We start from the raw sequence: 15,747 nt of genomic DNA, 5'->3' as shown, positions 1-15,747 counted from the left end.
CATAAAATTGAGAGAGGAGATTTTGAAAATTTCACTCTGGACCCTTTGGAAGGGTTAGGATTCAAGTTTTAGACTTGATCCTTCATTTCCTTAACTCATCGTGCAAGGCAAAAATACATCACTCCACCTCCAACCACGCCATAGGAACCAATGTTTTGGCTTCACACAAGGAGAAAATAAGTGGTTTGAGGAATTTCGCTCTGGACCCTTTGGAAGGGTCAGGAGTGAAATTCAAGATTTGCTTGTTTTCCTTCACCTAGATTCATTCTTCATACCTTGTTTTCCTTTGACACTCAACTTTGGATCCCTCTCTCATGAAGACAACACTTGTTTGACCTCAAAATGGCTTGAAAGGAGAAATTCGCTCAAAACCATGGCCAGGGACAGGACCTATTTAGGATTTCGCTCTGGACCCTTTGGAAGGGTCAAGAGCGAAATTCAAGATTTAGCTCAAAAACCTTCATTTTTGGTGGTCACAAGCCATTTAAAGGCATGCTTAAGGACATCATCAATCTTAATTCACCCTGATCCACACTTGGCTTGACACAAAATTGAGAGAAAAAGGAGATTTTGGGAATTTCGCTCTGGACCCTTTGGAAGGGTCAGGAGCGAAATTCACATTCTAGGCTTGACTCTTCATCTCTTGAACTCCAATCTCCATTGGAAAGTCAATATAAACCAATCCACCTTCAACCACGTCATAGAAACTAAGGATTTGACCTTATCAAAGGGAAAAATAGGTGTTTTCAAGAATTTCGCTCTGGACCCTTTGGAAGGGTCAAGAGCGAAATTCATGATTTAGGACAAAATCCTTCACTCTTTCACTTCTAATCACTTCCTAAGGCAAAAACATGTCAATCCACTTCCAAATATGCCCAAGGAACTAAGATGTTGATCTAGACAAGGAAGAAAATGAGGTTTATGGAGAATTTCACTCTGGACCCTTTGGAAGGGTCAGGAGCGAAATTCTCATTCTAGGTTGATTTTCACCATCTCATCGCCTCAAACCTTCTTTCAAAGGCAAACATGCATCAAAGCCTTCCCAACACGCCTTAGAAGTCAACAAATTTGGTCATATCAAAGAGCAAAATAAACGATATGGGAATTTCACTCTGGACCCTTTGGAAGGGTCAGGAGCAAAATTTGTAATTATGCTCAAATCCTTCACTTTTCATCACTTCACTTTGTTTCACACCTCAATACTCTCTCAACCACACCATAGGGATAAGGTTTATGAGGCAAATTAGGACCAAGAAGGGAGATATAAGGAAATTCGCTCTGGACCCTTTGGAAGGGTCAGGAGCGAAAATTGACATGTCAGTCTCTTCGTCAGGATTCATATATGGAATATAACATTTAAGTATAAGAACTTCTTTCTTATACTTCAAGTTATATTCCATATATATTGTCAGGATGTTTGAGAGTGGTTTCGGAACTCTAGGAGTTATAATGCAAAATCTAGTTTTTGGAGGATTCTTCAATTTTCCAGACAGTCAAATTTCAGGATTAGGATGGCATTCCAGACAGCCAAATTTCAGGACATTTGAGGATCAGGATGACATTCCAGATTCCTTAAGGCGAATTCGCTCTGTCCTTGATGTAAGGGATGGGACCTAGGAGGACATTATGCATTCAACCAAGGTTTGATTTAGCAACTTGAAGTGCGACTAGATAGTACACAAAAAACACCCTAGTAATGATCTGAATAACCCCAAATCACTCAATTGACCTGACCTCTTGAGGAGATCCACCTGACTCAATCCCTTCAATGCAAAGGCTAAGACACTAAAATGACTAACAACAAAACCAAATGGGCTAACCCCAGAAAGCAAAAAGTGGGGGTCCCCATTTGCAATGGGGCGATGTGTGAATAGGTCACAACAGGTTTCCCAAAACTCAATTAGTTAGAACAAAAGAGAACAAGACATGTGTCACAAGATGCTATTTTCAAGGAAGGGTGCGTCCACTTTCCTTTTCGGAAGCTGTAAATTCAATAAATCTAGACGTGAGTGGCTGGACGTCTTCCATGGTGACATGTGGCAAGTTGCTAATTTGGCAATCAACCATATCCATCTCATCGATACATGTGGCAAAAGTGCCCTCCCAGTCAGTGGCTTGTGCTGAAGTTTTCATCGATGAGTATAAAGCTTGAAACTTTGGTCAGATGATCCCTGAGAATAAGCCTTGTGGAATTGAAGAAATTCCCCTGAATTTTGGCCTTCAAATTCCCTGCACGCAGATCCTTTTCATGCACCTCATCTTGCCTTAGTGCCTCAGTTGCCACGAGGGAGACCTTATCCTGAATTCCTTGGATAATTTTCTCTACTTCCACACGCTTGGCCTCTATTTTCTTCAGAGATTCAACTCGGGTAGTCAAGGCAAAATACCAAGTGTTAAAATCATATATGTCACCAGCCTGGATCACCCCTCCATCAACTAAATCTTTCTTGGGAAGCCCTCTCATGGCTTTTAAGCTTGGAATTATCCTATTCTGTATGTTCTCAAGATCTTCGCAGTTTTTGGATACATCCTTGATTTTGCACAAGAAAGAAGAGGTGGAGTCATATGCTGATACCAAATTTTCAACAAGTATATCAGCTCGCTCTATGGCATCTGAGGTCCATCCTTTAACCTCTCTGAAAGTTGTTCTCATATCTTCATAATCCTTCATGGATTCCTGTGGAAGGGGCAACGGTGGAGCAAATGCTACCTCCTCTCGATCAATGGGGTTTGTCAAATGCTGGACATACCTCCTCCACTGCTTATTTTCAGCTTTCAATTTCTTCCTTTTCTTAATTTCTTTATTCAACCTTTCCTTGAGAGTATTGGATGAATCATCAAATTCTTGGATTTCCTAAGCTTTAGTAGTCCGACCCAAACTTATGGTGGTCACTTCATATTCTTCAGGAGCAATATCCTCTTGAGCTTTGTCAACTTTTGGGACTGCTACTTGGACGGACCTGAACCCTGCACTGTTCCTTTGAATCAAGGAAAACTTCTTGGCTGGTTTGGATGGCTTCTTTTCATTTGGTTTATTTAGTTCAGCCAAGAGTGCTGCTGTATTATCCTCCTGATGAACTACTTCAGGTACTTTGACCTTCTTTCTTTCTTTCAACCAATCAGGGATGGTTGATTGCTCCATGCCATTGTCGTCAAATTCATCATCTATTCCTTTTAATGCAGAAATTATGCCATCTAGGAATCCTCCCTCAGGTTCAGGGTTCTCTGTTTCTATAACTTTAGTGTGAACAGGCTCTACATTCTGCTCCTCGATGATAAGAGAAGGAATCTCCATCTCATTGTCTGGTTCCTATTCATCAATTGAAAGTCTGATTGGAGCTGTAGATGAAGCGCTGATAGTTGAGTGGCCTTCATTAGACTATTGCCGCCTACTTACATCCTCTTCACTGGCAACTTTCTTTCCTTTCGCCTTTACTGAATTCTCAGTTGGTTCTTTCTTTTCTTCGAACCTACACTCTTTGGGCCTTTGGGATTGCTAGATGTCCTACCATGATTTGAAGACAAGGACGCATTAGTACCCATGAGATCATAAGTGAAGGAGACATTCTTAGCTTTTAGCTCTTTTGTCTTCTAAGCTGCCCACCATTTTGAATATTCAATCATGGGTCTCATCAAGTCACCCAAGTTAGCTCTGTCAGAATCTGACCAATCTACTAAGGCAACAGGTTCATCCTTCATGTTAGCATAGTGTGGTTGTTCATACTCATCATCTTCTTCAACTTGATCTGCAACTTGGAAAACTTTTGATGTTCTTATCAAACTGAGTGGAATTCTGGAGCATAATCTCTTCCTTACTTGGAAGTCGTTTGCGGCATTAGCCCAATAGTCTTCAAGGTCCAGCTTGTGCTCAAACTTTACTCCATTCACCATTCCCATTCGGTGGAAGGGATCAAAATAACTCCTTGACTGATACTGTAGGAATAGATACCACTTAATCTCTTTATCCGCATGTGTAGCAGCCTGAGCGGATGGACAAGATGAGGGGAAAAGATGCTCTTGTTCTCTGTTTACCCCTTTGTAGTTTTTAGCTGTCTTGCCACTTTGAGAAAAATCATCCTATTCGTAGGATACATAGGGAGTCTATATGGAGCACCGACGAATCCTTGGATTTGCAAATATGTAAATCTAGGATATCGGATATACCAATATCTGAATCTGCTAATCAAATCCTTTGACTCCTGAGAAAGTCTCTGATGTAAGCCCCCCTAAAAGGTCCTTGTGATGTGCATGAGAAAGGCGTCATTGACCTTTTTGAAGTGATATTTCTCCTCTAAGTGCAATTGTGGGTAGCAGTCGTACACACTAAACTGATTCTCCTTGTTCCCCACCATCCCTCTCCAAACTAGGCCTCTGTATCTGTTAGTTCTGGCCAATGAATATATCAAGTAGGAACTCATGTGGAAGGTCCTATTCTTCTCCAAGTTGATCATCAAGGTTGTCATTGATGATTTTAGCCCGGTTAATCATTTTTACACCTGCTGTAATTTCGGGGATGAAATAATACATCCATAGTTCAAATGGTGCACCCTACTGGCTGCCCATGACTCTATTCAGCAAAACAATAAGATCACCATAATCTTTCTTGAAGTAGGGTCTTGTTGTGACCTAATCACACATCACCCCATCCCAGATAGGGACCCCCCTAGCTTTTAGGCCCTTTTGGTCGTTTGGCCTTGGTTTTTGTGTGTGTTGGTAGCAATCTCTTCAAATCTCTCCACGTTGCGGATGTTTGGGGGTTAGTGAGGGTTAATCTGATTCTCTGTCAAGCAAATTCTATGAAGTCTAGGGCCTATTTTGTCCTTTTTTTAGGGTTTTGCCTTTTGTCCTAGATTTTAGGGGTTCCTGTTAGGGTTTCGGGAAAACTAAGCATACGATTGGAATCAGGACCCTTAAAGGGACCTCCCAGTGAAATTTGAGCCCAAACGGAGCAACTTTCTTTTTTTAGAAAGTCCCTATTTTTTAGGGATTTTTAGTAAGTTTCTATTTATAGTAAGTCATTTCTGCACCCTGTCTAGGGATCTAACGCTGACACCTGGAAAGTTTCTATTTTTGGAAAGTCATTACTGGCAGAGTCAGTTAGCCAAGGCGACAAGGATCAGGCGTTCACAGACAATTCTAATTCCAAAAAGTCAGACAATAGACAGAGATAGCCAGAAATGGGTCAAGTGCTGGAAATCCATGCCTAAATTGAAGATGCCATTCACAAGTGGAAAAATCCATGTACCCATGGACAGAGTGAAAATGCGCCCAAGACTGGGCTGGGGTGCTAAATTGAAGATGCCATTCACAAGTGGAAAAATCCATGTATCCATGGACAAAGTGAAAATGTGCCCAAGACTGGGCTGGGGCGCTGAATTGAAGATGCCATTCACAAGTGGAAAAATCCATGTATCCATGGACAGAGTGAAAATGCGCCCAAGACTGGGTTGGGGCGCTGAATTGAAGATGCCATTCACAAATGGAAAAATCCATGTATCCATGGATAGAGTGAAAATGCGCCCAAAACTGGGCTGGGGCGCTGAATTGAAGATGCCATTCACAAGTGGAAAAATCCATGTATCCATGGACATAGTGAAAATGTGCCCAAGATTGGGCTGGGGCGCTGAATTGAAGATGCCATTCACAAGTGGAAAAATCCATGTATCCATGGACAGAGTGAAAATGCGCCCAACATTGAGCTAGGGCGCTGAATTGAAGATGCCATTCACAAGTGGAAAAATCCATGTATCCATGGACAGAGTGAAAATGCGCCCAACACTGGGCTAGGGCACTGAATTGAAGATGCCATTCACAAGTGGAAAAATCCATGTATCCATGGACAGAGTGAAAATGCGCCCAAGCTAAAAATTGAAATTTTGCCTAAGGCATGGAATCCAAGGGGTCAAGGAGGAATAAAAAGCAAAATTCCCCTCGGGCGAATTTTTGAATATGCTATTTTTAGACACCAAATCCCAACCAAATGTGGAAAATTCTATAGATTTAGAATCGGGATGAAATTCCCCATCCAATGAACCTGACTCCTAAATTTTAGGAAGATCCCTAAAAAATAGGGATGTGGAGAAGAGCCATGAAAGTTCCTTTGAAAGCAGGAGATGACAAGTTGGAGTAGAATCGAGCAAATCCTGAGAAAAATCCTTCGATTTCCCTCCAAAATTGGAAAGAATGAAATCAACGAGTTGGCAGAAGGAATCTTCCAAGTATGACGCATGACTTGGAGCATTTAAGGAAAATTCTAAATTTGAACTCATACGCATAGGAAACTGCCTTTGCATGGCGTAGTAATTGAGGAAAGTATGACTCATCATGAATGCAATTACTAAATTAATGCCTCTTGAGAATTCTATATAAGATGGGAAAGGCATTTCATTTTTCACGTGCAAGATTCAAGAAAGGAGTGGAGAAGTGAAGAATATTCATACTTAGTCTCTATTTTCATCATTTCGAAGTGCTCCCAAGATGGCGGAGCCTAGCAAGGCAGCTACTATCTCCAGGCAGGCATTGATCAAAGCGGAGATGAGGGGTTTTCTTCCTCATTCTCGGTTGAATTCAAGATGGGAAGAAATCAGCGATACTAACCTTGGCACGTTCAACTTGGCTGCATTCAAGATCCGAATGTTCGGAACAGCAGGGCATAATCCATCCCCGACAACTGTCAGAATTGTGAGAAGTGGAATAGTTGCAGCAGCTGGCTTTCCTCCTGCTATTCAATGCTCAGATCTGGTCTTGGAATGTGCAGCACATTACAATCTAGAGCGGAAAACAATCTCAATGCCAGATGGCAAGTTACTGGCAACATTGACTCCAGAGTCAATTGGTGAAGCTTTTGGAATCCCTTCACATTATTCCATGACGTACAGGACCAGCAGCGGAGCTCAGGCAGTATATGAAGCAGGCCCCACTAGGTGTGCTGATTTGATCAACAAGCAATGGTTGCTGAAGCCTAGAGTGCACGCTTCCAAGATGCCCAAAACTCTCACAATCTTCGAGTTCAAGCAGGAGTATGTAGACCTGATAAAGATGCTGAGCAGAGTAATGGGATGCCCACATTCGGTGAACTTCGAGCCCTGGATGTTCTTCTACATAGGCGAGATCATGAATTCAAATACACTGATCGACTGGGCCAGATTGATCAATCACTACTTGCATGAACAATTGAAGAACTTGAAAGAGAAAAGGTCTCGGTCCTTTTTCATGAGCTCCTACCAGTTCTATATGCTTGCACGAAGGGGAGGATTCGATGGGCTACCAGCAAGAGGAATCATGGGCTGCGGACCAGCTCAGTTAAAAGTGCATGAGTGTTATCCTCAGCTACATCTCTCCAATGTTAGCTCTTATAGGTTGGCAAATGACACCTTCACCATGTACCTGACACGACTTATGCAAAATAAGTTACACATGAGGTTGTCTCCACAAGCAAGTGCCTTGGTCTAGAGGTATGGCTCTGTGCTCCTGCAATTCCCCAAATTCACCTACATCAGTTAGCAAGGGTTCTCCTTCCAGTCTTACAAATTGCCCAGATATCCGTCAGACAAGCTTATATTGCTCGAGCTCATGAGGCAGTTAACTGCCTATGATCAACTGCAGAAAAAGAAGAAGAAGCAATCTATTGAATTTCCAATTGTCTTGGGGGATTTCATGGAGATATGCCCAGGTTTGGAGGCCGTTGAAAGTGCAGCAGGGGAATTGGCATTCTATCACCTACCATTTTACACATCCAGGGCCCAATATGATCCTTACAGCCAGATTAGGAAGGTTGCCGGTGTCAAATTCAGACACAGATTTCACTTAGAGGATTATTGGGCAAGTGCCGAGGATGACCTCGAGGTCAGGAGAAGAATGCATTCCAGACTCCCCCTCGACACCATCAAAATAAGTGAAATTCATCAGGTACCGGATCAGGTGAAGGAAGATTCAGATTTGACGCAACCCGAATTCGAGAAAGTGAAGGATCAACCTATCCAGTTGCCAGATTGGTTAGAGCCTGAGGTAGATGATTTGAACATCTTAGCTAGACCAGTGCTAAAATTCACTAAGCACTGGATTGACAGGCAGATAAGAAAGCTGGTAGAAGACAATGTCCTTCTGACATACGAGCTAATGGGAAATCTGGACTCCCACAACGAGGCAACTGAAGGCTCTTCACAGGTTCAGGCAGGAAGAGAAGCCCAGATGGACAAAGGAAAAAATGCCCCAAAGAGGCCAAGGGCAACAAAAATGAAGGATATCCAGTAGGAAATCCCACACGAGGTTCAATAGGAAGCCCAGCAAGAGAAACCTCCGCAAAAGAGAACAAGGACAGGAAGGGAGCATTCACCAGTTAGCTCCTCGAGCGTACCGGAAGTGGAGATGTTCGCACATCCCACAGGCCACTTCCAGGGAACGTTCCAGCACCCGATATACTCAGCATCAATGCTTCGTAAGGCCATCATCAACCAAGAACCCAGAGGCAAGAAAGTCCCTCGCACCAGGAAGAAGTTCACCAGGATAGCTTCGTGGAGACTATCCTTGGTGAAATGGAGGAGGAATCTTAGGAACGAGAGCATGCAGACGATCATAGCCATTCCATCCCCACGCTAGATTGGTTGATAGGCAGATTGGGGAATGAAGCAGAAGGAGGAACCAATCCTGCTCAGGAATTAGAAGAATTATTGAAGAGGATGGATCGGCCACCGGAAAGAAAGGCCCCCCGGAAGTTTTCCAAGGTGGTTAGGGAAGAATCTGGATCCCGGACCTTGCACATTGCTGAGCCTGCAGTGGATAAGGATAGGAGTGAGATTAGACAAGAGGATTACGTTATCAGACAAGTTGATCTTGGCCATGCTTCCACCGGTCAAGTTGTGGGAGATTTTGAAGATTCCTCCTTAGCCATGAAGGAGAAGTTGCTGAAATCAAAGGCAAAATGTAAGCGGCTGAGAGAGGAAAATAGATTCCTATGCGAATACGTCAGGAGTTTCAAAAGACCCCTCAGGGAAGCAGGTCTTTCATCCACTCCTCCTCCCTTCCTTCCCAAGGAAGTAGTTGATGATGCAAAACTTATTAGAGCAATGGCACAAAATTCCCAGGAATGGGTGGAGGATGTCTATGCTGAGGCAGGAAAATTCGTTGAGGATCTAGCCCAGTTTCATTCGAGGTTCGTGGCCCTCCTAAGCAGATTAGAGACAGCCGAGGGACTATGGGAGGATGTAGATGTTAACCAAGACTTAACCATTTCCCGACTCAGGGCTCTGACGAAGACTCCAAGGCAAACTCTGGTAGACGGGAAAGTGATCCAGGAGAATGAAGCTTATGATTTCCCTCGGTTGTTCTACGCTATCTGTTCGGGAAAGAACACCCTTGACAAATTCAGCATTGACTCTGTCACCTTGAAGGAGTCTATAAGGGGGATATAGGAAGAAATCCTTAGTGCCATGGAAGCTTTGTTTGCAAGGAAATTCAGCGATGGAGGAATAACGGTGAACTCCCTGAAATCCCAGTTGCATGATTTCTTCTTCGTCGGCTCGTTCCCTAAGGAACATTTTGCAAATGTCTCTTCATTCTCCGGTATGATGAAGAAAACGTAGGAAGTCATGGCAGAGTGGGAAAGCTTCTTTTCCAAAAGCGAAGAAGAAATTGCCTTGATGGAGTTCAACATTGAGAATGTGCCAAGTGTCTCCATCGGAGAACTAGAAGCTATTGTCGGTAGATTCATTGCATACGCCATTAATGAACGAGATAATGGTCGTCCATTTTTGGACGAAAGTCTTTTGACTGAATAGTGATGGCGTACTTATTGCTGAAGGAATATTGACTAGGCGTGGACCAGTCAATGCATGCCACCACCGGATGGGGAATCTTCTTGCATGTCACCTTCTCATTATGGTTTTATGACAGATTCTTCGTGCATACCGCCGTCACTTGGAGAATGATGGGCATTTATGATGGTGTCGGTTATATTCTGGGCATGGTCAACATCATGAGGCATTTAATGTGCTGAGTGGGCGCTATTTTAGGCTCTTTTAATTAATTGTGCATGGGCATAATGGGTTATTAATTGCAGATTCCCACCTTGTTGCACCTTGAGTGGGGAATCTTTAGGGCAAACCCTAATTAGGGTTTTTGCATGTAATCATGGCTTGAGGCCTTTATAAGGGGGTGCCCCCCTCATTTGTAAAGAGGAGAGACTATCGTCAGAGATTGTTGCTAAGAGTTTTTGAAGCAAACACTTAATACATTGTTCAATTGTTGGTGTGTTCTTGTGTTGTTTTGGAGCTCGCATGGTCTCATTCTCTTCATAGATTAGATTTGCTTTCATGCTGTTAGATGAACTGGATCTGATAGGATCGCTTGTTGCAAAATTCGTGCTCATACTTTTGGTGTGCAGCTGGTTGTTGCATATCGTGCAAAGTTAGTCTGAGCCTCCGTTATATGTGTATGTTTAACTTCGATTAGCAGGAGAGATTGTTCGACTTGATGGTTTCTCTTGATGATTTGAAAATCTTTAACACACCCTCTGAAGATTGCACTGCCTTCGTGTAGTTGTGCGTTGCTGGCAAAGCGAATTGTGGTTGGATTTTGCACAAGTTATCCCGTCTCCTTGTTCATAGGCTTAGATTACTTTTAGTCTAGTTTCCTCTGCCCTATTCCTATTTACTTTCCACATAATCCAAAATCCAAAAGTTCCAAAACTAGAGCTTTTATTGCAAATCATCTGTACAAAAAATCCTTGAGCTTGCATAAGTTTCTTCAACATACATAAGGCCCCTTGGGTTATTAGCAAACCCATCAAACAACTGAGTCATATCTACGCACTGAAGGAACCTTGGGAATTAGCCGTTTGAACTTTAAGTAATCCTAGCATACGTACTAATCTTGATCAAGAGAGGATAAGGTGACCGTTGGTGACTTTATTCTGTGTTAGACGCGGTCATAAAAAACACGTCAACAAGTCTGAGAAGATTCTTGGGCATCTTTGACACACTCTTCCTTGGCTTTTCCAACCACGAATGGTTGATATTGGCTTCATATTCTTTAGTGTTATCTTCATACAATTTAGCTGTCTCATCCCTTGTTTTGTAGACTATGTTGTGGTATTTAGGAATACCAAAGGCTTCTCTTATTGCAACTTCTCCTAAGTTGGCCAACACTCTCCCATCTGGATCTACAATTTCTCTCTCCAAGGGATTGTAGTGTTTAAAACACTTAGCAACCAGCTCATTACATTGGACTGCCGGAAGCAGTCCAACAGCCTATACTATCCCGTTTCTCATCATTCTTCGAGCAATCGGAGTGGGTAATTGCCCATCTAGACCATGCATCCATTTCTTGAACTCTCAAAGGTTGATATGTCCAAGGTTATTGTCTCCAACCTTCTTCCATTTTGAATTCATCTTGGATTTTGGAGGAGAATCCTTGTCCACTTGGAATTTCATCTGGACTTTCCTTGACGATCCGGCTTCTGAGGTCATCCAAAACCTACAAAAATAAAAAAGATTAAGTTAAGATCTTCATTTCGAGTGCGTATTTAGAGGTTCTGATGGCTAAGTGAACCCTGATTTTTCAATTTATTCAACACTTAGAGTTTTGGACAGGTTTTCAACACTTAGTTTTTCTGGAAATCCTCAAGAAAACCTCGAAATATGGATTAATTTGAAAATCTTGGGACTGATTTTGATCAAAATCAGACCTGAAAACGAATATCCAAGTCCCAAATTACGCTAAGTATACATCAAAATCAGGTTCAAAAGGCAATAAACGAAAGTGAAAGGAAGGAGGTTGTGACAAATTAGTTCTTTCTCTTCAAAGAAATTTCGAAAAACCAGGTCAAAACCCTAAGAGTCTGCTTTGAAAACCCATTTCACCTTCAGAATAAAGACAAGAAAGGAGTAAGAAGGTGCTGTTTGTCTCAGAAAATTTGTAGTTACACTTGAAATATCTTTGAAATGCTCTTGAAAACCTTCGAAATCCTCTTGAAATCTGTACTTGTTGAAAACTCTTGAAACTTGCCAAGAAAAACTCTTAAAATTCTCCTCAAGTTCGAACTTTCATCATGAATGAAATGAATGAATGAATGGCTATTTGTATAAACCTTCAAGTGTTCGAATTTTTGCAATTGGAAACACAGCTGGTCATTCCAATCTTGAACTAGTTCTGTTTCCAAATTTATTTCAGTCTTTGAATGCAATAAAAAAGTTGCCGTTTCTATTTTCAGTTGAGTTTAAACTCCTTGGGAAAGTTTTGATTTCGAATTTTAGTTCAATAAGAAAGTTATTATTTTCAGTTTGAGTTCATGAATCGAACTCTATCCTTATTTCTCTTCCCAATTTTGAAACTTTCTAAAAACCTTTTTCTTTCCCTTAGTTCGAACTTATGCAGATTTTCTTCTTGACAGCTGGATAGATTTTGTCAATCTTTATCCTCTATGGGCAAGGCGGACTTCATAAGAATCTTTCCATATCAAATTTGCTTCCCTCTTCATGGTGGATTTAGCATGTTTCCTTACCTCTTCAAGGCAGACTTTGTCATAGATTTTCCTCATTTGTTTCCAGCTTGGGCGGACTTTATGGAACTCTTTCCTAACTTACAAGTGATTCCTTAATCATGTGGGCGGGCTTTATGAAAAGTTTTCCGTCTTCTGAAAACAAATGAGGGCAGACTTTGTGCATCTCTTTCCTTTAGTGAAGTTGATGAAGTGTCCTCATCAGGTGGACTTGGCAAGATTCTTTCCCATCTTCACAAAATGTTCCATCTATGCAAGGCGGACTTTGTAGATTGCATTCCATATGAGGGCGGACTTAAGAGACTTTATTCCATAGGCAAGTCGGAGTTCATGGGAATCTTTCATATGTGGGCGGACTTGTCAAAAAGTTCTCCACCTCTTTGCAAGTCATCTCTTCACCCCTTAGGCGGATTTTGTGGGAAACATTCCTCATGAGGGCGGACTTAAGAGACTTTATTCCATAGGCAAGTTGGAGTTCATGGAAATCTTTCATATGTGGGTGGACTTGGCAAAAAGTCCTCCACCTCTTTGCAAGTTATCTCTTCACCCCTTAGGCAGACTTTGTGGGAAACATTCCTCATGAGGGCGGACTTGGAGAGATTCATTCCAAGGGAACTTCATAAAACATCTTATGTTGGGCGGACTTTGGCAAAATTTTTCCCATCTTGCTTCACTTTCAAGGCAGACTTAGAGGAACATTTTCTCCATTAAGACCAGATTTTGCAAGAAATGAAATCCTTCATTCTTCATCAAATTTTACTCCAATGAGCTTGAAATTTAAAAAAAATCATTCATTATTATGCCCTTGAATCCTTTCGAATCCCACAATTTTAGGAACTTGATTATTTTGGACAAATTTTGAATTTTGGGTGATATTCTCGATCATTTTCACCATAACTCTGAGTCAGAAGTGCAAACCCTAGATCCCCTTTTCCAAAAAAAGAAAAAGCAAGACCCTAAAAAATAGGAAAAACTTTCTAAAAATAGCCACTTCAGGGATCGTGCTTAAAATGCCAAAAACGGAACTTCCTAAAAATAGGAAAAAGCAAAAAAAAAAACTTTCCAAAAATAGAAAGTTGCCCAAATTTGTTGTTTGTAATTAGAGCTGGCGGATTCCAATTGCCTTGGGCAACATTGGAATCCGCCTCCAACATATAGGGCCAGGCCCAAAACCTCTCGGCTCCACCTAAAAGGCCTCCACGCTACATCCAAACCCAACTCGCCTCCATGATAGGGCTGACCCTATCCAATTCACTTAAAAGGAATTAAAATAATTAATATGTTTAATTTGCAAAGAAGGCCGACATGATTGAGAAGTATTACTACTCCTATAAATAAAGCATATACTTCTCATAACATCATTCATTCAGTTTTGCAAGAAGGTGCGAAATATATTCCAAGGAAGCGAAATATAGAGTCAAGGCAGTTGATAACAGCGAATTACATTAAAGTGCAGTAGAACATAATAGAAGACAGCGAACTCCATCAAATGCAGCAGATCACCACCAAGAGATAGAGAACTCCATTGAAGGCCCAAACAAACCCTATAGAAGGACTGCGAACTACTTGAAAGGTGCTGCTACCCTTGTAACACACAACAAGTCTGATTAGGAGGACTGCAAATCATGATCTCCATTAGCAAACTAATTGTGAAGACTTCTATCTCATCTTCCTTGTGACTGCAACATCTATACTCCAGATAAGTGTGTAATTATCAGTTGAATTCAAAACCATAATCAGATTTGAGGATCTTTTGGTTGGGTTTTTCCTCCTAGGAGGTTTTCCCAGGGTAAATGTGCTTTGTCTTTATGCATTCATTTCCTTTACTATGCTTAAATCTGGAAAACAATAAATTTAATTAACCTAGTTAAAACTAATTCTGATTTTCTGAGTTTTATTCAATCTGAAAGTACTAAAATTTAACATGGTATCAGAGCTATAGGCTAGATCAATCTTCAGATTTAAAATTCAGTACACCTTTATTTTCAGATTGCTATAGCTTTTGCAGATCAGGTCAAAGGGGCTGAAAGTTGAAGATAGACTTGATGGGAATCTCAATTTCACTGCATGGAAAGTTCGAATCAAGTTGGCCCTAGAGGAAGAAGATCTTCTCCAATTCATAGAAGCGAAAGAGCTAACTGAGCCTACGGATGCTGCTGAACTAAAACAATTCAAAAAGGATGCTGTCAAGGCCAGGAAGATTCTCATTGATTTAGTCAAAGATCACCTAGTCACCTCTATTGCCTCATTTACCACTGCAAGGGAAATGTTCAGCCATTTACAAGGTACATATGAAATTAACAATCTTAGTAGGGCAATTACTTTAAGACAACAACTATTTAATATCAAAATGGCTAAAGAAGATTCTGTTATTTCCTACTTCATGAGAATTTCAGAATTAAAGAATCAGCTAGGTTTAATTGGCCATAACCTGGAAGACAAAGACCTTGTCATGATTGCCCTAAATGGCCTACCTCACTCATGGGAGTCATTTATCCAATCTATCAGTGGCAGGACTGAGTTGCCTTCCCTTGATCGCCTTAAGAATGATTGCATTCAAGAAGAGTCTCGCCTCATCACAAGGGGGCAAACCAAAAGTCCCCATGTAGATGATCACCTCATGCTTGCAGCTCAATGCAAGAAAGGGGGAAATTGGAAGAAACCTTATCCAAAAAGAAATAGGGATTTCAGATCATTTAGTTCCCAAAACTCTTGGAAGAAACCAAGAGATACCTCACGTGTTCGATGCTTTAGATGTGACAAATTTGGTCACTATGCTAAAGAATGTCAGAATAACCCTAACCAAAGTGAAGCCAACCTAAATGAAGTCTCAGAACAAAATAATGACTTCCTATTCATCTCCGCTCTATCTAGCAGTGTTCCTTCAGATAGCAATACATGGTTGATTGACAGTGGTGCCTCCAGACACATTACAGGTTAATGTGATCAACTTTCAGGCTTAGTTGAAAAGGATACCAGCCTTCACGTGATAATTGGTGATGATGCTCGTTATTCGGTAAGAGATTCTGGCTCTACTTCCCTGAATTTAGATTCTGGTATTTCCTTGCACCTCAGTGATATCTTGTTTGTTCCTGGAATTAAAAGAAATCTAATTTCCATTTCTGCTTTAGAAGATAAAGGTTATCAAATTACATTTTCTGAGGGAAAAGTCCTTGCTTGGCTAAGAAAGCTAATTTTAAATCTGCTCGTATAATTGGTCATAGATATGATAGTCTTTATAAGCTCTCTAC

The 15,747-nt window shown here is 41.3% G+C and overlaps 1 protein-coding gene across 4 annotated transcripts in view; it reads left to right on the top strand.

The window, feature by feature from the left end:
• LOC131068324 (vesicle-associated membrane protein 727) overlaps positions 1-15,747 on the top strand; it is an 81,342-nt gene that overhangs the window by 24,837 nt on the left and 40,758 nt on the right. The window contains exon 2 of one of the 4 annotated variants that reach the window (XM_059213898.1): positions 14,505-14,781. The exons of 2 other annotated variants lie outside the window; for them this stretch is intronic. The gene's annotated coding sequence lies outside the window, so the exon portion shown is untranslated. Of the gene's footprint in view, positions 1-14,495; positions 14,782-15,747 lie in introns of those variants that run through there. One more of the 4 variants, XM_059213899.1, reaches the window with a different exon arrangement.

This window comes from Cryptomeria japonica, chromosome 11 (genome assembly GCF_030272615.1).
Source record: "Cryptomeria japonica chromosome 11, Sugi_1.0, whole genome shotgun sequence".
Classification (NCBI taxonomy): Eukaryota; Viridiplantae; Streptophyta; class Pinopsida; order Cupressales; family Cupressaceae; genus Cryptomeria; species Cryptomeria japonica.
Note: the sequence above shows the minus strand (reverse complement) of the source record. Positions and strands in the feature narration are given on the sequence as shown.